Genomic DNA, 22,325 nt, shown 5'->3' with positions numbered 1-22,325 from the left:
GAGTTCTCATAATCACTAGTTTGAAATGGAGCTTATTTCTTCATTCAGTTCATTATGATACTCTCAAACATAAAGATGAGGAAAAAAATGAGTGCCAAGTTAACATATTTTTCCTAAGACTTGTTCATTTAAACTGAATTGCAAAAAATTGCTCAGTGTGAAATTATTTTTTTTCATTGTTTCCAGCAGCAGTTTTCACTTTCCCTATATGACTGCAGTAAAGAATTTCTGAAATGTAGATATATATCTATATATGCACCTGCTAGGGCATAGCTGGAAAAATAGTGTGAGGAGGCTTTTCTTTCATCAAATTTCTATTCTTGTTTTTTCTTCTGAAAGCTCCTTAATAATTCTCATGTGCATGGTACATTGCAGATAAATCAATTTTCTTCTGCTTTCTGAACTGTTACAATTGTGTAAATAATAGTTTTGCTCCCTGTCAAGGGATCAAACATTTCAGCTGTACCAGAAACTGCATTTTATACGTCCATTGGAAGTAGTGAGATGTAGTAGCTCCTATGCTAATGGTAGCAGATAAGTAAATAATAGGTTTCTTTTTTACTTCACCTCTAGTTCAATTTAAAACACTGAAAATTTCTCAGAATATACTAGAAACAATCTACACAACTGAAAGAGGGAAAATATCTCTTAACACTTCTTAAAAGTGAATTATTTTCATCTATTTGCAAATTTCAATGTCATAAATTAAAAATAAAAGGAAATTTTGAAACAGTAAGTTCCTCAAGAATATGGGCTTAAATAAACCACATAGCACCATTATTACTCAGTCTCATCTCTAAAACAAATAAGCTCCCAGTTGGATTGTTTCTCCTTATGTGTCCTGGGTTTACTTTCTCTAACTGTACTGGTCAGAGCAAAACTAGTTATTGCATGTAATAGTTTCCTACAACGTTTGCTCCTGGTGAAACTGATCCTGCTGAACTCAGAGAGTCAGCTGCTCCTGGGTTTCCGGGGACTTCGATAAATGGATCATGATGCTGAAGATACTGCTGGGATGTTGTCCTGTCATTCAGGAGCACAAAATGCCATCCTGTAGCCAGGCATGGCAATAAATTTCTGTACTTGAAGTGAATTCACAGTCTGACTGAAGTGACCCTGCAGCTGTCCAGATAACATTGCAAAAAATCTGCAGCAGGACCATGAGGCTCTGGTCTGAGCCTACAATATGGGAAAAAAAGATATTCTTGCATACAGTCAGGGACCATATGACAGATACTGGATAGATACAAGAATTTGACACCTGGGGTCTGCCTGAGACCTTCCACTTAAAGCAGGCAGGATGATAGATGGCTTTATACATCTACCTCAAGCCTCATACCTCAATGCTCGTGCTTCAAAGGATGGATGGAGCACGTGAGTACTGGAACAGATTGAAGGATGCAGGATGACACTATCTTTACAGGCAAAATAATGCCGGCCTCAGGGCACCAAAGAGTGGGTTTCTTACCCTGAAGGGTTTTGTCAGGAAGCAGCGCAGACTTCTCTGTAAGGAAGGGCAAGCCAGGAGCCAGTGGTGACAGCCAGGCTGGCAAGGCAGTGCTCTCACCCTCAAGCTGCAGTTTCACAGTATCCACCCCTCAAAAATAAAAAGGAAAGAAAGGGTTTGATAACCAGATTCAGCTAACAGCCCAATGATGGTCAGGCAAGTCTGTAGCAAAGAGACTTGCCTAAAGTCAGACCAGAAGGACAAGCCATGAAGGCAGGGGAAAATGCAATGCTGGGCACAGCACACCCTCACCCCCACTCAGGCTAGAGCAAAGGGCTGAGTGCAGCTGCAGCTCCTGAATTAATGCTCAGGAGGCTGCATGTTTTGGGGTCCCAGCTGAGGCTTCCCACAGTTGTTTTTCACTACAGCTTGCTTACTTGACTCCTTGCCTCTTGATTGCAGGTGGCACTCTTCCTGCCTTACCAGGCTCAACAGGCGATGCATCTGACAGCGATGTTGGAGTTGTCATCAAAGGACTACAGTGAAAGCCTTTAAATGAGGCATACAAGGTGAGTCCCAAAGAGACGATGACGGGTTAGCTGTGGAGGGAAGAGCTGTTGCAGTACATTGTCCCTTATTTAATAATGCTTTTTGTTGTGGGGAAACAGCTGGTGTTTTCTGCATTCCAGAGAAAGATTGGGGTGGCATCTGGGGAGGTACTTGGAAGTAAATATTGTACGTAGTCATTGCTACATTCCAAAAGCTGCTAAAACAGGGTTATTACAAAACAAAGAATATGAGGAAAGAAAACACTGGGTGGGAAAAGGAACAGATAAAAATAATAGATAATGGGGAAGCTGAAAGAGAAACGGAAGACATGAAGAGGGAAATTGTCTGAGAGGACATAAAAATAAGCAGAGATACAAAAAGATTAACTGAAATTCAAAGATATTTAAGGGCTGCCTTTTCAGTCATCATTTAAAAGTTTTTTTAATTAATTAGTGGTGAAATGATTTGCCGCAGAGAACTATCTAGGGGACTGTGGTTGGTAGAAAATTTACTAGTGTTTATCATTCTGTACAACAGCCATATGAATTCTTTCATAACTGATTAATTAAATTACTGCACACTTTAGTGGAACAGTAGCTTGTGAAATCAGTAGCAACACCTAGTTCTGACCTGATATCTTGACACAGTTAACATTTTGGAAACTATTATTAAAGACCAACTGAAATGTTCTCTGAGTAGATCATATGAAGAGATCATAAAAGGTCATACTTTCAATGTATTTCAGTATCTTTCCCAAACATACTTATTAAGAGATTGTTGTGCTTCTCCATAATACTTACAGAGCTAAGAAATTTGGAACTCACATATTTTGCTTGAGACTTAATTGACAAATTCTTAAGGGGTTTGACAGGAATATTATTTTTTATCCAATAAAATGAACTGAGGAAAGCTCACTTTTTGACACTATTTAGTTTTTCAGTGGAAAATTATTCATAGTGAAGTATTACATTATGTATTAAAACTATGACCCCAAACAGCTGTCTAATATTGCAGACTTAGGTCCAATTCTTTGAAATAATCGTGTATATAATTTTGTGTGTACAAACAAACCAGTGGACTGGTTCACTAGTGCTATTAGGCATGTGAATATATTATTGCAGATTTAGAGTTTAATCAGTTCCCAGTTTTTGTCTTTTGATTTAAGCTTGTTGTCTAGACAACACAGGTTCAAGCAACCCTAAACTGCTATAATCTTCTTACATTTATTCAACAAATATCTGAAGCATTTTGAGAAAAATTTAAAAAAACTCCTTCTTGAGACTTGGTACTTCAATGTAAATCATGGATGTTTTAACACAAAACTAAGAAAAAGTGATGTGTCTGAAACCTTCCATTTTAAAATCTCTGCAAATCAGCAAAATAATTTTCAAACGCTAGATTTCAGTCCTTCAAATGATTTATACTTAGTGTTGAACTCATGCCTGTATTTGCATACGTGCAGAATCAAGGTAGGAATTAAAAACTATTTGTATGACCTTTTGCATAATGCCAGTACTGAAAGAGTTTTTTACTTTGTTTTGAATACTAGAATGGCATAGCAGTTTTCAAAATACCTTGTTGACTGACAAGGAAAAATCATATTCTACAACCTAGGCAGAGTTGCCTGCATCAGGCTGGTAGTTATTTAAAAATGTGTTTATTTATAAAAACGAACCAAACAAAACCCAATCAAACAAAATAAACCAAATAAAAAAAGAAACACATCAAAAACCAGTTAAATGTAGGGGTGAGATATTATAAACATTTTTAGCACTGTTGCAGAATACCCTTTATAATAAACTGATAAATACTTTTAACCATACCAGGCACCATTGCATTTGGACTCTAGACACTTAAAATGGCATTTTTTAAACTGTCAGGTGAATTAGAAGCACAGTTTTGTAACTGCTGTGTGAAACTCCCACTTTGCTTATACATGAAACTATTCTTTTGCCCACTACAAAAGAAGGGTCACCTGGTCCAAAAATATATATGAGTTTTAGGTTGTTTTCAAGATGAAGATGTAGTCACACATTATTGGATAGATAATTTTACATATTTTCAATTAATCAACTGGACAGCCAAAGCCTTTTTTAGTCCATTTATGAGTCAAGCAGATACACAGAAACAATTAATTTTGACAACAAACCTTAAGCTTTTTATCTCAGTACTGTATAATGCATTCCAAGTACTAAACAGCTCCAACGCAAAAATGCCAAGTAGTGAGTCTAGTTTAAAATGCAAATATGAATTCTGACTTGCCTTAAGCAGTTCAGAGCTGGACAACATGATGTGCAAATAGTTTCTCAATAAGAAATGCATTTGAATGTGGTTTTTCATCATGTACACGATACATTGTCATAGCAGTACAGTCTGAAGGTATGCTCTGACTTTGCAATCTAGGCAACTGTCATATGGGCATCTTTTTCCTGTTCTTTGGTTGAATGTTTGTAGATCTTGAATTCTTACTGCCACGTTGTCTGATGTCTTTATTCTTAAAGAAAAAGTAGTTCAATTTTATGATTGAAATGGGCATCGCTTTCCTGCCCATCCCTCACCCTCATTTTAAGGAAGGAATGCATTAATGCTGAATTGTTGTCTGCAACTCTCTACTTCCACTTTGAAATGGAGAAACCTTTGGGTTTTTTCATTGTGTCTTTTTGATGTTTTCCCTTTGGACACAACCACAGATTTTTTTTTTTTTTTTTTTTTTGATGGTCTTAATTTTTGTACATTCGAAGCTTTTACAGTGACATTTTTTCCTTTGTGTGAAGTCTGGATGCTTGCTTGGCAAATACTTTCTCTTGAATTTAGTGCAATCTTTAGAGCATAACTGTGGATCATCATAGTTAACAGTGATGCCAACTCCATGATGTAAATTCAAACTTAAGTGGAGAAATCTGCAGCAAACTATTTTTTAATATAGTGGTTCTTAATAGGCAGCAAGCTTCTTTGTAGAGATGCTGCTCTCATCTACATAAGAAAGTAACCTTTAAAGCAGCAGAGATCCATGACAAGGGCTAATTAGACACAATCATTGAACCCACTTGAAACTCTAATCCTTTCTCTGTTTATTTTTTGTGCCTGTAGTTAATACAAGAATCACCTAACAAGATTATAAATGGGTTTATGCATCTGTTGGCCTTTCACAGCTTTTCAGTGAATGAGATACCTTTATTTTAATCAGGTTTCTCCCTTTTACTTTTAAAACCTTGACACTGGTGCGGCTTTTTTCTTCACTCATAAATTCATTCATACCTTGTGAGATGAGGAACGTATTCGCACAAGTTTTTCCAAAACACAGTGAAAGAGCACTTCTCTGGGCAAAGAGAAGCTAGCAAAGAGGTGCTAATTCAACCTCATGATGTCTTCCATAGTTTCCCAGGAGTTTTCTCAGTTCTTACCTTTGTTTTATGCAGCTGCACAGATGCAGAAATTACAAAATCCCCATTTTTTGGCCAAAGAAAGCTCATTTTCCTCCAAAACTTTAATGTTGCTGAAGAATTGCCAGGCTGCCACAACTCCCCAGAGATGGATCTATCTTTGAAGTTGCCTGGATGTTGCAGGTAGAGGGACACTTGAAATTGCTAGTCTTATTTTACAAATGTGTAAAATAGCTGTCAATATTCACAAGGAATATTTTAGCCTCCATCAGAAAGCACTGCCAACTAAAAAAGGTACTTTTCAGCCTGAAAAGTGCGATATACATCTCTAGGAATAGTTCAGCAGTGAATGTACTGAAGTCTTCAGTTCTATTCAGCAACCAGACAAGTTTACGTCTTCATACAGCCTGTTTGCTTCCTTGATTGTTCTACTTCTTGATTGCTTCATATTGAAAACGAGTCATGACCTTGCTAGTAATTTACATCCTTGATATTTTCTCATGATTTACTGACTTCAGATTAGAGCTGAAAGTTTTCAATGTACATGACAAAGTTGTAGCCTTCAGCAAAAAGTTGCAACTCTGAGTTTATCAAATAATAGAAAACAGCTTTGACACATTTACACCCCTGGACCTTTTTAGGATGAAAATGAACAAACTCAACAGTCTGATGGAAGAGACTACAGAGGGGAACACTTGATAGGTCTCAGTTGTCAGTTTACTCAATACACCTCTGAAATGAACAAGGGGAATGACAAAGTCATTTGTGAACATCTGCAGTTCCAGTTTCCAATTAAAGGGCATATGGCAATTTTACAGATCACCTTGTGATCATGGAAATAAACAGGAATTCGTGCTAGAACCTACTAAACAGGAAAAAAGCAAGCAGGGTTGTAACAATCCATTCAGGAACAAGTTTATTGTCAATAAATGAAAAATGAAGTATGCACATAAATGAAGGAAATACTTACCTGTACCTGTTTGATACCAAAAAGCAGTTTGCACAATTTCATTAGAATTAATACAAAAGTTGTAGATTCACAAAATTTTAATGTCTTTTTCTTTCCTTTTTTTTTTTGTTTAAGTACAAGCCTAATAGATTTATAGCATTAAATTTATTACTTGGTATTAAATTTGCATCTGCTACAAGTGAATTTTAAGGACACCACAACTCAGAAAACCTTTAGTTCTATAAATCAAGATTGCCAGGGCATCTTACTCTCAGACCCCAAGTCAAGGAACCAATAACCTGGTATATCATCTGGCAAATATCCACCTCGGTTCAGGTGTATTTAAGCCTCAACAAATAAAGACATAATAACATCTGACTTTGATAATTTGGTTCATTTAAAAATAGTTGAAATAGTAGGGCTGGAGAAAATGGTTACAATGTTCAAACAGGGAACACTACGCAAAATAGTCACTGCTTTTAATGGTGGTTTCACAGCAGAGAAAGACATTAATGCTCACAACAAACCTGTCTCCCAGGTAAAGGCCAGGGTGTTACGACTCAATAAAGAAAAAAAAAAAAAGAAGATGCTAGTGAATTTATTTAGGCAGAGAGTAAGAGGCTGAGATGGGCATAGGTGAGAAGTGGTACACGTGTGTGGTATATTGAAAATAAGGACCTACTGTACGTTTGCAGCTCTTGTTGTACAAAGTGTTCCTATTACTGCTGTGGAATATAGTGTGGTGGTGAGGAGAAAATCTATGCAAATGTGTGAGAAGGGAATCTGTTTAGAATTTTGGCTCCTAAAATGAAAGTCTCAGAGAGTCTCAGAGATTTCCCAGAGGCATTTGGGCCACACAAAGCTGATGTTTCATATTTGCATCGCAGGCTATTTTACCCTGAGAGCTTTCTGTGTTGTTTTTAATGAAGAGAACAGACAAAGGCAGCACTGTAAGTCAAATTCCCCTGAAGACAATGTAACTAGGCCAGCTGACACACTGAGGCCTTGCTGAACAGAGACAAATGCTGCTCATCCCCCTGCACACTAAAAGCTGTGTCAAGTACCTAAAAGCTTTGTAATGTCCGTGCAGTCTTAATATAGATCATGTTTGTGCATACACTGTGTACTTGTGTTTGATGAGATGGACATGTCAGAAGTTACAGCTGCTGGAAGATGACATCTACTTTATTTGCAAACAGGTTAGTTCTCCTTGAAAGCTGAAAATTTCATGGCATTTAGTGCACTTTCACAGAAATAACTAGAACCACTTCTTCATACAAACTTGTCCTCCTGATTCTGCCTGCAAAATATCTAGTGCATGATCCTGACCCTGAAGCTGCTAGCCCCCTTCCAAGAGATTTGGAAGCAAACAGGGAGCAATTGAGAACTTGAACAGTTGACAGTCTGCTAAGGCTCTCCTGTGTGTGTCCATGTGTTCTGTGCATATGTGCATTTCTGTTTCAGATGTTCCAAACTGAGTAATGAGTTTTCTCAGCTACCAGACAGAATTACTGCTCCAAGACTAAGGTTGCTGTTCAGTTCTGTAAGAGAACAGAATCTTTTGCTGAGATACGCTGTAATCCGAAGAAATGCTGATCTCTAGTTTTTACAGTTTGGCCTGTGCCACACCAGGTGATCATGAGTCCTTAGGTGACCGTAGCTCTACATGTAGCAGTTTTGCTGACAGCTGCAAAATCTGGTGTAGCATAGTGATAGGACCACAGACAGAGGGTATGCCTAGATTAGATGTCAGGAAGACATTTTTTACTGTTAGTGTGGTGAGGCACTGGAACACATTGCCCAGAGAAGTTGTGGATGCCCCATCCCTGGAAGTGTTTGAGGACAGGTTGGGTGGGCCTCTGAACAACCTGATCTAGTAGAAGGTGTCCCTGGTTGGAACAAGATGATCTTCCAATCCAAAACCATTCTGTAAGTGTCCTGGTATACAGCGTAAGCAAGGAAAGACAGTGAGTATAACCAATACAATGGGAAAAATTGATTTCATTCTGTGACAGTGAAGTAGAAGTGTGGTACAGAAATGAATCAATACTAAGATTCCACCTATCTGTTTATGCATGTACTATTGTATAGAGGACATGCTTTACTAACATTCTTGGAAGCAATGAGTAAGGGATTTAAACTGCAAAAGGAAACAATATATATTCAAAATGTATAAAAAATGAAATGGGAGAGTTTCTCTTAGAGGCCTTTTGACAGAGCTGTAAATAGGAATAACATCAGCAGGTGCGATGCATTTTAGAAACTAGATTATTGCTCTGCTGTGCCTTAACCAAGCAACTTTAAACACTGTTGTTCGAGTTGCAAGGCGCATTTAGAAGTCTGGTGTTGTTACTCTAATTAAGAATTGCTTTTTTTTTTTTTTTAATTGTTTTTGTAAGTTGTACATAAGTGATCTATCAAGTTTACTGGGTTTCACAACGTACTCTAAATCTCCACCTTTTTATGCAAGTTACTAGTTATTTTCTTTTTCATGAAAGTCTATTGTACAACCTTTGCTAAGTCTTACAATTTTCTTCACTACCAGACTCTGATATCACAGGGCTTGTGTTCAAGTAAAGCAATTTAATAGAGAAAACCAGCATTATTAACCTCTGACCAATGTGTAATTTTACAATAACAAAGATATTTGTAGTTGTATTAGTCTAATTTATTTTTACAGTAATGGAATTCTTAAATTTTCTCACTGACAGAGGGCAAGACCTCTATGTCAACATTTAGTCTGAGATTTTCAGAAAAATAGAGGATAAATTTAGGCTCTGATGTATCTTAAGACATTCCAATTCATACCCAATATTTGCAGCAGTCAAAAATAGCTCCCTTGGACTACAACAGGAGGAGCTCCACAGCAGCTGTCAATATTGCATAGCTTACATGGGCTTGGACAAGGTGACCATTCATCACCTCCAGCTCTGCACATATTAAGACGCTTGGCATTGAAATACTTTTGATTTCACTAGGTGACAGGGTGCCTCTGGTATATCAGCAGGAAAACACAAGTATTATGTAGAAACCTTTCTCAGACTGGCATGGATTATATTTTGCACTAATAGGTATCTATTATTTTTAAAGAGATAAATTGCTGGAAATTACTCTTAGCAAAACAACTCAGAGTAGAGAAAGAATTAGAAAGGACAATAACTTGATCAGAAAGAGAAAATGACTGAAATTGGACATTTCCCTTTGACAGAATAATCACTGGGGATGTGGGATAATGAGGCAGTGTGACTTCCAACAAGGCTATGATACTTCCTTCCATGGCAGTAGAAGAGCACAAGCATAAAATCACTACCCCATTGTGCAGCAATACTGAAAGATGAGTTAGCAAGAGCACCCTGACAAAGCAAGGCGATACCTCAAGGGCAATGCCTCAGGGGTACATAGAGGCTGAGATTCTGTTCAGAATACTGATAAGCAGCACTGCCTAGATGAGAGTTTATAGCTATTTCAGCAATAAAAAAAATTGTTGTGAAAACCTTAGCCTGCGCCTCAAAGCAATACAAAACTCAGGAAGATTTGAAAAATTAACTGCTTAGATTAGGTAACTCACCCTCAGAAAGACAAGTTAATGAAGCTGTAGTACCACAGGAGAAAATTATGGTGATATTTGCAAATAAATATTTAACATCATCCAACAATGTAATATTATTGCACAGGAAGAAGATATTCTAAGATGTGCTAACAGAGCTGTTGTATGAAATATATGAAAATTTCAGAGATTGGGAAAAAGTAACTTTTTTATAACTTTGTTTAGTATTGCAGTTGAAGAAGGGAGTCAGTCTTCTGTTCTGTGTAAACATGTGTTCCCCGGTTGTACAAGTGAACAAACACTACACTATATACTTAAAATTTATGGAAAAATGTACAGTAAAAATAATCTGAATTTTTCATCATGCAGAAATTCCTACTTTGTCAGGATACAACTTCACAAAGTCCTTATATGTAAGGACTGGATGATATTTGTTATTCAAGCAACAGCACTATTTTCATGGGAGAAGCCACTCCTTACAACAAGGACTGAGCTATAGTACACAACAGTCACTTTCCCAGAGGGGTACACAGCAGAAATGTTTTAAATACTATATAGATCATCATCACAGTGCATTAAATAGCTAATGACAGACTGTTTTGTCAATAGAGAGATTGTTTGTAAATAGGACAGCTGGAAGCTGACTGTTACTGAGTCAGGAGTTACAGAAAACTTCATAGCAAAAGATGGAATTAGAGTCCTTGGCTCTTAATTTAGCATTTATTCATGAATCATATCCTAAATTACCTTAAAAATGGAATTTAAAAATCAAATGTGATTGCTAATGGGCATGTCGTTTCAAGCTGCAAATTAACTACATCAGACTAAAGAAACAAGGTTGCAGTTTAGGTGCAGTGTGAAAAATAGGCCATGATACAGAAAGCCTGAAATTATCTTTAAATACTTTCAGATGACACAGATTGTTAATTGAATCAGTGTTTTGCTGCACATAATTGACAGGGCTTTTTCAGAATAATAAAAATAAAGCATTGTAGAGCCCCATGGAATGACCCCCTCTGGAGAAATGACCCAGCTTTTAAGAAATCTTTTTGGTGTTCTTGATAATCAGTGGAAAGGGGATTTTAGGGAATAAGTTCTCTCTTTGTAGCCACTGAGAGTGTAAATATCATGGATGCTTCAGCAAAATGTACAGAGAGTTGTGCTGGCATCTGCCAGGCTTTCCTAATAAAAACTAAACATCTAAGGATTGTTTTGCTTTCTTAATCCTTAGGAGAGTAATTATTGCTCACTTGCTGGTCAGGATATAATCTTAAATACTATCTCCTGCAAGTAATGACAAAGTACCCATTATAACTAACATCTCCATAAATGACATTCAGACATGCCTGCTTTTGAATCAGGTCAGTTGTCTTTCAAGAGATAGACCAGCACTCAGGATATCTCGCATGTAACTACGTACACAGTTGTGAGCGTTATTCAGTATCAGATAATAGCCATTTAGATACTAGCTAAAGTAAGGGGCAGTGGAATTAATTGAGCCTGAGGGCTGACTCCCTCACCAGATAAACAACAGGTAAAGAAATCCAAGAAATTTTTCCTATTCTTCATCAGTAGTAGAGGACAAAGTTTTCATTGTTTTGCTCATTTTGCATGCTGTTGGAAAGGAGAAGGTGACTTCCTAAACCAGAGATTAGATGAAATTTCTGACATGAAGTTTCTCTCTGCATTTAACAGGATTGGGAATCCCAGTGTCTCAGTGGATCTGCTCCATTTTGTGTGTGGCTGCAGTAAATGATGATGTGAGGAAAGTCTCAGGAATCTTTGTGAAATTTAAGGTATGTATCAGAAATAGTTTAATACTCCTGTCTGATATCCCCATAGCCCTGTCCGCAAAACACTGGTATAATTTCCTACACTCACATATAATTCTACTTCTCCTGTAGTGTAGGTACTTTGCCTCATCTGAAAGGATGGCTCACAAGTCTTAAGGTCAGTTAGACCCTTAGAAGTATAAACTTTATAATATCTACAGAGTTATACCAGAGCAATGTATATTCCTTTTATTAAGTTAATGGTTTCTGTAGCGACTGTAAGCATCTAGTACAGCTGGAACAATAAGTAACTAACTGAAAATATAGTTCCTGATTAAAGATTATCAATAGTACACATGAACCTTAAGTGTAGTGTATGCTGAAGCCAAGCAAAGTTATTGTGGCTTGAAAAAACAACAACAAAAACAAACAAACAAAACCCAAAACAAACAAACAAACAAAAAACCCCAAAAAAACTTAAACAGCTCAGCTGTCATAGGGTCTAGTTTCTCTAAGGTTTATGAACTTCATTCCTACAGTTCATTTTCACAATACTGCCCATGCTTGTGCCAAATAGATCCTAGGTAATGATGCTGTATGCAACAGACTGCACAGCTGAGGCTATTCCCACAGCAGTAGTCAGTCTACTGCCTACAGGTATCACAAACTATTTTGTGGTTTCTTTACCATCAAAACATAGTATTGAATATTCTTTATGTATTTATACCTGAAAGAGAATGGTGAGGATCTTTTTCTATTTGAAAACAACCAGTTATTATTATTTGCAGATTTTCCCATGCCTCATTCAGCTCTCTCATGGAAGAGTACTGTCTACTTTTGCAAATGATAATTAATTCTGTGCCTAAACATGTGAAAAGAGGAGTGAGAGAGGGAGAGAGAGGAAAAGAACCTTTTTCCTTTCTCTCTCTCCATCCCTCACTCTCCTTTGTACTGCTTCCCAGCACATCAGGATTAGCAATGGTCTGATAAGCAATGACAGTTCATACAGGTTACCAAAGGGAGAGCAATGGAAAGGAGCACAGGGGTATAAAACTTCCTATGTTTACAATACACTGATAACTTCAAAAAAGCTGAAATTACAATTGAAGAAGGCAGCAGCATTTAAATGGGATATCTTGTCAACAGCTTGTCCACAAACTACCAGTTGGTATGACCCACCTAATAAGATACTTAGCATACACCGTCTTCCTCATGCAGTTATTTTAAACATACACAATCAGTTGTTTAAAACTTTAATTTTGTCCTTAGTAAAAGGCATTGAATGTCTCTACTACTCAGGAAGGGGGCCTGGGAGGCTGCTTTCTCTCGTCTAAATCTTCATTGTTACAACCCTAAATATTATGTCATGAGGAAAGAGAGGTTTGCTGTCTCCTTGTTAAGCCTGCCTGCAGTGGTCAATGTTCTTGTCAAGCTTCTACCCTTCCCTTTCCGTAGCCAGGCAGTGGCTCTGTTCAGCCTTGCAACCTTTTTACATGCTGAGCAATGGGACATCAAGCCCATGGCATTAGTGTAAAGGATGTATATCTTCTAGGAAAAATTAGACTTGATTGAACATCTAAGACTGACGGGTAGATTGCCATGTATGTTGTTCCATTGATACTAACCTTTGCAGTTGACTGTTTAACTGTAACTTAAGTAAATTGCCCAGCTTTAGCTTCCTTCTGTTTTATCCCTTTATACCTTTATCACTATCTGTGTCTTTATTTAAGTACACTAAACTTCCATCAACTATCTTCCCTTGTTTGCACTGTGACCAAGTTATCACCTAAATGTTTTGTGGTAAATTAAATAAATGGAACTCAATTAATATTTATTGGACATATTACCCCTCAGACCTCAACTTACTCCTCTCAATCCTGTTAAATTTACTGAAGTCCTTTTGAAATTTAAGACCACAGAACTGGATGCACTAATTCTTTCAATGATTTCTGAAACCTTTCAATAGTATAATATCATGGCTTCCTGATTAGGTATCCAATGATCAAGATTGAATCCATAAACTTGTATGCATGCAGTTTCTTAGCTTATAGTCTAAGTCATGCTTGTTTAGAGAAACAATGCTCTATGATTTGATGTGACAATGTACACAAGGCACACACAGGAATAACCAAGGTAGTTTTAGTCTAGGCTGGGCAACAGTGAAATTGTAAAGAGAGTCGCTTCTGCATAACTACATTTATTTGTCTTCCGAAACCATGGGATGGCAGCTTCACGGCATTTGCTAACAGAGCTAGATAGATCATATTTGATTCTTCCAGTCTTACTTTATTTTGAGCTTTACATTTGTGAGCTGCACCAGCTGTTAGAAGTAATACTGCCACCACCTAGTCTTTATGCACAGTGAGGCGCAGAAATATAGTGTCTCAACTCACTGTGTCTCTATAATTGAGGGGTAGGCAGCTGAAGGATTGTAGAGATGTTTTACTTAAACCTTAAAATGAGGCAAAAGTGTCCATAAAACCTTAACACTAACTGTAAAAATCTCATTTCTCAATCACAAGGTTTTAGTATGCATAAAGGAGCTCCCTGGAAAGAACTGGATCTGTCACCAAAGCTTTGACAAAGTCAATCACTAAAATCAATCAAATAATTCTATCACCATGTGAATGGTATGATTACAATTGAGGGATGTTATAGGAACTTGAGGAACTACAAATAAAGCTTTTTAGTGCTTGTCTCTCTCTTTTTTTTAAGTTCACTCCTCTTTACCTCATCTTCAATGGTTTTTTTGTTTTAGTATCTCTTTGCAATGCAGTTCTTTCGTGGTTAGTGTGACAGATTTGTAGCTGCTATAGGTAAGAGAACAAAGGAAAAGCTGCACAATAAAGCACATTGTTATAAGAAATTTGGATTTCAAAACTAAATCATCAGGGAAGAGATAGGTGTTAATACCAATTATCTGATTCTATGTTGATTTTTTAATGAAATATTCAACTCTGGCCAAATCCCGTGTCAGACTCCTTCATCACAAATTCTAATTAGTGAGAAATTTAATGGCCTAGTGAGAAAGAGAATAAGATTTGGTGATAGAGGGGACATGTGCAATACTTACCTGTCTAATACAATTCATGATTACCATATTGAAATGTTTTATCCTCCCTACAGCTCTTCTTGGAAAGCTGAGGGAGTTTGACTGAGCTGCCTAACTTTTTGCAGACTCTGAAAATCTTTGCTTTTGTTTGTATTTTTATTTATGGTAAATCTTTTCCATTAAAACACCAAATCTGGTCCTTTGATGTGGTGTGTGGAGACACATCTGTGAGAAAAGGACTCAAGCTGGAACAAGAATTGTGTACAAGTTTTAAACATCTCAATGGAATTTACATCCTAGGCTCAGCTGTTAAAGAGATGAAATGTTCTTGCTGTGTTTGAAAGGCAGAACTGAAAATGCCGTTGGTTGACTTTTGGATTTTTAAAATAACTTAGGTCTCAGACTTTCAGATATGGGATGTTAGAACCCAAAGGAATGGCTTGAAGTTGTGTTAGGGGAGGTTTAGGTTGAATATTAGAAACAAATTCTTCGCCCGGAGTGTGGTTGGGTGCAGAAACAGGTTCCCCAGGGAGGTGGTCACAGCACCAAAACTGACAGAGTTCAAGAAGCATTTGGATGACACTCTCAGGCACATGGTGTGACTCTTGGGGATGGTCCTGTGCAGGGCCAGGGGCTGAACTCGATAATCCTTGTGTGTCCCTTCCAACTCAGCATATTCTGTGATTCTATTCTGGATTCTGGGAGATATGCCTTCTTCACATCCTATGATAAGGCTCTATGGTAAATGACCATGCTCTAAATTCCTTCCTCAGGGACCTCCTTTTGAGGCATACGGGAATTTAGGGAATGTAATTTATTTTGAGAAAGTGGACTGTGACTGACAGGTATCTAAAAAGCCTTTGTATGAAATAATGAGAAATTTGAGCACCTTGCTTGATTCCAAGATTAATTTCTCCTTCTTTGAATGACTGTGTAATTATTGATATACTGCTCAGCAGAGTACTAAAGGACAGCTTTTGTGCTTCATGGACCCATAGAAACTAAGTATTTTTCTGTCCTATAAAATACTGATTTTTGGAACAGAAGAATTTTATTACTAAAACTCTAGTAAGTCTTGTTGTAAACTTCAGACCATCCTGAAAAAGTGGTGTTCTGAAAATATTCTATTTATTTTTACACTATATAACACTCTGTATTTAAAATTGAGACAAAATGAAAATGAAATTAAAATTTGTCCTTACAGCCATGATAAATGTAGATACATATGCTGTTATTAATTTTATAGCTATAAATACACATACTTTTCTTTAAAAAAAGCTAATTACTTTCTTGGACACATAATTGTATCAATTTTTATTTCTAATTTCTGTGTTTCTAAAAAGAAGCTGAAACTTTATTTTCACAAAAGTAAGAATATTACTTGAAATATCTTCCTTTTCTAATACACAGTGACCATCAATGACTTCATGAATGCTGCTAAATAAGTTTTTAATGTTATACCTTAAGAAATGGAACTGCATAGAACAGTATTAGTGCCACATACTTCAGCTGACATCACTTCAAATTATACTGACATTTAGCTAACTGTAAGTTATTCTTAGAATATGAAATACTTATGTAGTTCAAAATACTTAATTTATATAGTACTTGAATAAAACAATTCCCTCCCCATACTGTTCAAATGAAGAATGCTGCAAATAACGAGAATCTGTAACAAAGATTCAGATATAAAAAAATGCTGTCCTAAGATCAGAAGTTTAAAAAAAAATCTAAAGGAATTAATTTGTTATCAGGTAACCATGGATCACTTTGTACATTTCTCTTATTATACATATTGACAGGAATAAATAGAAATTTTGGTGTTACACATCAGGAACTGTTAGTGTGTCAGTTCTTAAAGATGAATCCATCTGACTGACTGAACAAAGTTTTAGAATTAAATGACCAAAAGCTGGGGTTTTTACAAAGGAAAATTTTCAAACTTCATAGAAGTAAGCATCAGCAAATATAGGCACTTATATTTGATCTTCTAATTTCCCCCATTTTTGGCTTACCATATCTAAGATAAAAAACAGCTGTCATTTGTTGTGGAATTGCAGTAGATAGATAAGATCAAAGATTAAAAAGTTTCTCCAGCACCACTCTCCATATTTTACCAAATTACCCGAGGACAGTCACAACCTTCAGATGTTTAGGCTATGCTATGCTCAGAATTTTTAAGATACTGAAGGGCCAAAATATTAACTCTGTTGGTCAAATGGTGTATCAACTGTGCACTTGATTCAGTTTTTCCTCTACTTTTTCTTATGTTGCTCACAGCTTGCAGCTGGTTCATGATTTAGTGCAGATTATGCAGGCTGTGTTGTCCTGACAGGGACAATGGAAGGGTTCCTCAGTGAGGAAGAAGAGTGGAATAGCCCTCACCTGTACTCATGGTGGTACAGGTTTTGGACCCCTTTGCTTATATCAAACAAATATGCAGATGCTATATTTAAAATCCAGCTACTGAGCACAGTGTGTGTTCTTCAAACGTCCTTCCGTTTCTGATCAGATATTCATCAGTGAATAAACTACAGGACTTGGAAGATCTGAAAGGCTGTAATGTCCCTATATATATATATATATATGTAGGTTGAAGAAACTACTAAGCCTGTCGTGGTAAGTGTAATCAGTTTCCTTCATAAGAAAATGCAAATGTTTACATTCTTTGTTAAGGTCATTTTACATACTGCCATGTGCTTGTTTGTGGTAGCTCACTTCCTTCAAAAGACCTCGAAAGGAAGCAAGCTGATCTGAGTAAAGAGTCATTTTATGATTGCACAGAGAGAGTTTGCACATGAAGAGATACCAGAGAAGAGATACTCAGTGACATGAAGTTGGCTGCCTGGGAGACCAGGGCTGGTGACCAGCAGAAGTGATTAAATGAGGTCTGATTAGTAGCTTAAGAGATATGGCAAGCACAGGTAAGAGTATTTGTATGTCCATATTGTTTCCTCTGAATTAACATACCAAAGAATTAAGTGTGGTTTTGCCAGCTGGTATTTAAAGGGAAATACTAGCAGCTGGCTAACCCACAAAGCCTGTTAGTGTCATATCTATTACTCATGGGGAAGTCAGCTGAAGATCTGACTGAACATCAGTCTGATCCTTCAACTGCATCTCCAAAGAAAATGGATTTTCAAAATGCATGTTCCAAACAAAATTGGAAAAGGTTCAATACACATGTGAACTGCACAAGTAGGATATTACTACAGCAAATTCTATAAACCTGCTGTGTACACAAACCTGGCTGTTACCACCTCTACACGTGCTGCATGGGGATGGGAAATGAGCACTCTTTTCTACCTGTGCATCAGGAACCTACATGTGATTGCACTGCATCATCTATTGTCAGTCAAAATGTCCATTTTCAGTTCCCAAAACAGCCTTAAACCTAGTTAAAAATAATTGTGATGGTGGAATATAAAAGCAGTCTGAAAATACTGGTCCTTTTTTATGATCCCTAATACCTGCTACACATTAAAGATATGCTTGGGGAAAAAGATAGCACAGGAAGATAGGTGACACTGTGTAACCCTATGCTCTGAAGTTGTGTAGAATTTTCTTCAGATTTACAGTAACTAGTAGCAATTAGTTACATGCGCCAGTAAGCCCAAATATTTCAAAACATTTGGAAAATTAATGGATTTGAGATGGAACATAAGATATACACAGAAAGATTTTTTTTTTTTTTTTTATTTTCCTTTAGGGAGAGAGGTATTTTGGAAAATTTTGGTTTTTACTTTTGAAGATTTTGATGAGCTATTTTTCAAGTATAGAGTAATATAAGACCTACAGCCTATATAAATAATTTTTATACCCAAGTTTTCATTTTCTATTGTAAAAGCTTATTTAGATTAGTGTGTAGTTGTTTCTTAGTTTGGTGACAAACAAGACTGATTATTTTTAAGTAAGCTGAAATACGAAGCCTTCTTTGTTTCAAATTGAAATAATTCTGGGTTTAGCATTTCATCTTTTTCTGCTAATAAAAATAAAACACATTATTTTTTAATGAAACTGCTTTCAATTTATTAGCAATGTTTCTGCATGCAATTAGTATCGCTGCAACTAGTGGATCACTATAATGTAGAGGAATTGAATTATATTATATTTATTACATTATATTATTGTATTTCTCTTCCAGAGAACACAATACAGTCAGGTCAGTTTTGTGATCCCGTCATCTTCTTATGTTTATATCAGTTAGCATGTTCCTACCTTCTTACTGTCAAAGGTTAAAGTTGTTCTGCTGACCTTTCTGGGAGTATTTCAAATTGCAGAATTCAGACACACTTCATCCAAATAAAAAGAGCCTATAGTCCCATATAAGGTCAACTAAGGAAGGAGAAACCCCATGAAAGCAATTCTCTTTGAAAGCCTGAGCTTAGGTTACAAAAAAAGTCCTGCTTCTGCCCAGTTTACATGCCATGCTTGGAATAAGCCCTATTTTTTGGACCTAAGAGAAGGTCAAAACAGTCAAAGTTGTCTTATTTTAACTGCACATTAATTAACACTTTAGCCAAGCAAACACATAACAAACAACTTATTAATTTTAATCATTGAACACTGAAATTTAAAAAATATTCTTTTTAAGAGTTAGTTCCATTGTTCTCAAATTAAAACACTAAAAACCCCCACAATGCTCTTATTGTAGGAATTTGTGAGGGAAAATTTGTAGAAGTAGGTTTAATGAAATTATTTGGCTTGTCCTTTGACCTGAAAGAAACAATCCAGCATTAGTTTTCACAATGATTTTTCCCTTCTGAATTCACTTGCATTTCAATGTGCCTCTGGGACTTCTGAGACTGGGCTAATACCCAGTCTAATGAAGTAACTGAAGTCTGCACCTAGGATGAAATTTACCTCTAGGCAGAGTGAGCCAAAGGTCTCTCTACTGTTTAAAAGGAATTAAGAGTTTATGCTGACCCTCTGCACTGTATTAATCTTACCTTGAAGAAAAACCTTTCTGCAGTCTTCATATTTCAGAAGTGGGATGTATATTTTACTAAAAAACCCTCATTTTTTTTAAGACAGTATTTCAGGATTTTGGTGTTCTTTTCATATCAAAATAATTGATCAAGTTAAATGAAATTCACACAACCAGAAAACTGTTTCCTGTCTTGCAAAATGTGCATTCAGTTAAAACAGATCAAAACAATAAGGAGTTATGTTTGCCAGTATCTAGTAGCAATATCTTTTCAATATCTTCTCCTTTGAATAAGTACAGTGCTAACCATACATCTGTTGAATGCCCCTATATTCATATGTCATACTCAGAAAAACACTTTCTTCATGGATATATTTATGTCTATAAGATGTCCTTTAAACTGCATAGTGAGGGAAAAAAAAATCCAACCAACCAACCAAAGAAGCCACTTTTCCAGTCTGTAAAAAAGATTTCAAGTGATAGCTCCCTTCATTGTCAAAATGACAACTGATAAATAATGGAAACAGGTATTAATTGCTTTTGCATTTATTTGGTTTGTCTCAGCTTTCTAACATGTGAGAGCCTTCTCTACTGTGTTGAGCAATCCACCAAAAGCTTTGGTACAGCTGTTTCAAAGTGCTGCTCTATGCAGCAGACATTCTGCAGCCAAATGAAGGGGTCATCTTGGCTGTGGCCAACATCGTTTGGCTGCTTGCTTGGCCCCTGGCTGAGGCATATATTTTCCATTAAATTCTACTGACAGAACAGAAGGAGTAAAACAGTCTTTCTTTCCCCCTCATCCACTGCAGCCTAGCTGAGGGCATGACTCTGCTCACTCAGCCATGTACACTCCAGCCTAGCACAGAATTGTCTCAGCTTGATGTCATTACTTTGCATGGGTTAAAAAAACATCATATTGAGTCTGTAGCTTGAAAAACATGGTTGCATATCTAGAAATACTTTCAAATCCAATTTAATCTATACATTTTACTAAAACAGGTTTATACAATGTTCTGTAGCTGACAGAAGAGATAATCAATACAGAGAAAATACTGCGTACTTGCCTAAGTAAAATTTTGATGGTTTCCAACGCTATACGTACTGTGCCACAGAGCAAAACTAGGAGTTGTAGTGGCTTGGTCCAAACCTAGCATCTGAATAATGGACTGCAAAACCCATGAGGCATTATATTATACTTCATGTAGCCATAAGGAAACAGGGAGAAAAAAAAAATGAGGCAAAAGGGTGGAAAGAGAGGAGAATCCAGAAGAAAATTATTTCACCATGAACTTGAGTAAAAGAACCATTTCCAAAGCAAATATTGTTGCTATTGAGGTAACAGAAACATTTGCATTCAGTATTTATATTTAATAAAACTCCTTGAGATAGGCATCTTAAGAGGTAAAGAAATACACAAAAAGGGAAAAAAAGGAACAGGTTTTCTTTGTGTCATGAGTGTACAATATTAAGGACATTGGAGTAAATTGGAGTAAAGGACATTGGAGTAAATTTATTTATCAAAAGAGAACACAAATGAAAGTGAGCATGGAAAAAATCATGGCCTAAAGTTTTGTTACCCTTAAAGATGTCTTAACTTTGACATGTGCATACATGAGCATGAGAAAAAAGGTGATAAAGAGAATTTTAAAAGGAATTTAAAAGGGAATTGCAGTGGGTGTAAGCAAATGCAGTTATAATGAAAAGTTCTTTGGAGATTTCAAAGATAAGTACGTGAAAATCATGCATCTTGTCTTTTATGTACTGAAACATTTTGCCATGTAACAGATCTGATGGGCATCTGTTGTGACAAAATGTTTGACAGCAACTGAAAACAAGCTGACACTTAAACGAAAGGGCAAAATTATCACCTTATCTTGCTGCTCGAGCTTGTACAAGCTTTTTTATTATGTTATGGACTGAAAATTCTTGTTTGCTTACTTGTTTGTTTTCTCAGTGAGAAATAGAGTGTGAAAAAATAGGTTAGAAGCAATGCCAAGTGCACAGGCTGTTCAGTCCTCACAGTCACATCTCATGTGGTTTCCAGGATTAGCTATACTTGCAGTATATGAAAGACTACTAAGTGCCATTAGAACACAGCACAGTTCAGTCTGTCAGTTACCATAAAACTGTACACTGAAAGAGTGCTATTTACTTGTCACACCATTTTCGAAATCAGTATAAAAATTGTGACTTTAATGAGAGCAGGATCAAATCTTACTGTAGTAGTTTTCATGACTAGCCCTGTGCATTTTGTAGTTGAGAAGATGGGTGACACTGTGAGATGTTGAGGTGGTTTGGGTAGACAAGTATCGTGTCTCTGACCTGTCTAGTAAGTCATTTCCATAAAGCTCTTGCCCACTGAAATTTTCTAAGAATGGAACACAAAGGAACCATTTTAGCCCAGTTTTTTGTTTAGATTTGTGACAGGGCAAGTATCATTAAGGCAGAGTATAAACTAAGTTTCTCCACATCCAACCACAGACACAAAACAGGTCTGAGTGTCCTTTTCTACATGAAAATAAATTGAAAAACCACACAGAAGTAAAAGGAATCATGGAAATGTAAAAGTTGTGTAAGGGAGAGGAAAATAAAAACATTTAATTTTGATGAGGAACAGTTGCTTTGTTACCGCCCTAGTCTTCAAATTGAATGCACCTGCTGTACAACCAATTAAAATGACACACTCTGCTCACCACTTT

The 22,325-nt window shown here is 36.6% G+C and overlaps 1 long non-coding RNA gene across 9 annotated transcripts in view; it reads left to right on the top strand.

Moving 5' to 3' along the window:
- The first annotated feature begins 1,912 nt into the window (after positions 1 to 1,912).
- LOC126651894 (uncharacterized) overlaps positions 1,913 to 22,325 on the top strand; it is a 101,711-nt gene continuing 81,298 nt past the window's right edge. For 8 of the 9 annotated variants that reach the window (XR_007631812.1, XR_007631814.1, XR_007631815.1 and 5 more), the window contains exons 1-3: positions 1,913 to 2,016; positions 11,571 to 11,671; positions 17,484 to 17,623. This is a non-coding gene — a long non-coding RNA (uncharacterized LOC126651894). The remainder of the gene's footprint in view (positions 2,017 to 11,570; positions 11,672 to 17,483; positions 17,624 to 22,325) is intronic. The other variant, XR_007631811.1, reaches the window with a different exon arrangement.

Source organism: Myiozetetes cayanensis, unplaced genomic scaffold, assembly GCF_022539395.1.
Source record: "Myiozetetes cayanensis isolate MyiCay16 unplaced genomic scaffold, myiCay2020 scf7, whole genome shotgun sequence".
In the NCBI taxonomy this organism is placed as follows: domain Eukaryota; kingdom Metazoa; phylum Chordata; class Aves; order Passeriformes; family Tyrannidae; genus Myiozetetes; species Myiozetetes cayanensis.
The sequence above is the reverse complement of the archived record's forward strand: the minus strand, read 5'-3'. Positions and strand labels throughout refer to the sequence as shown.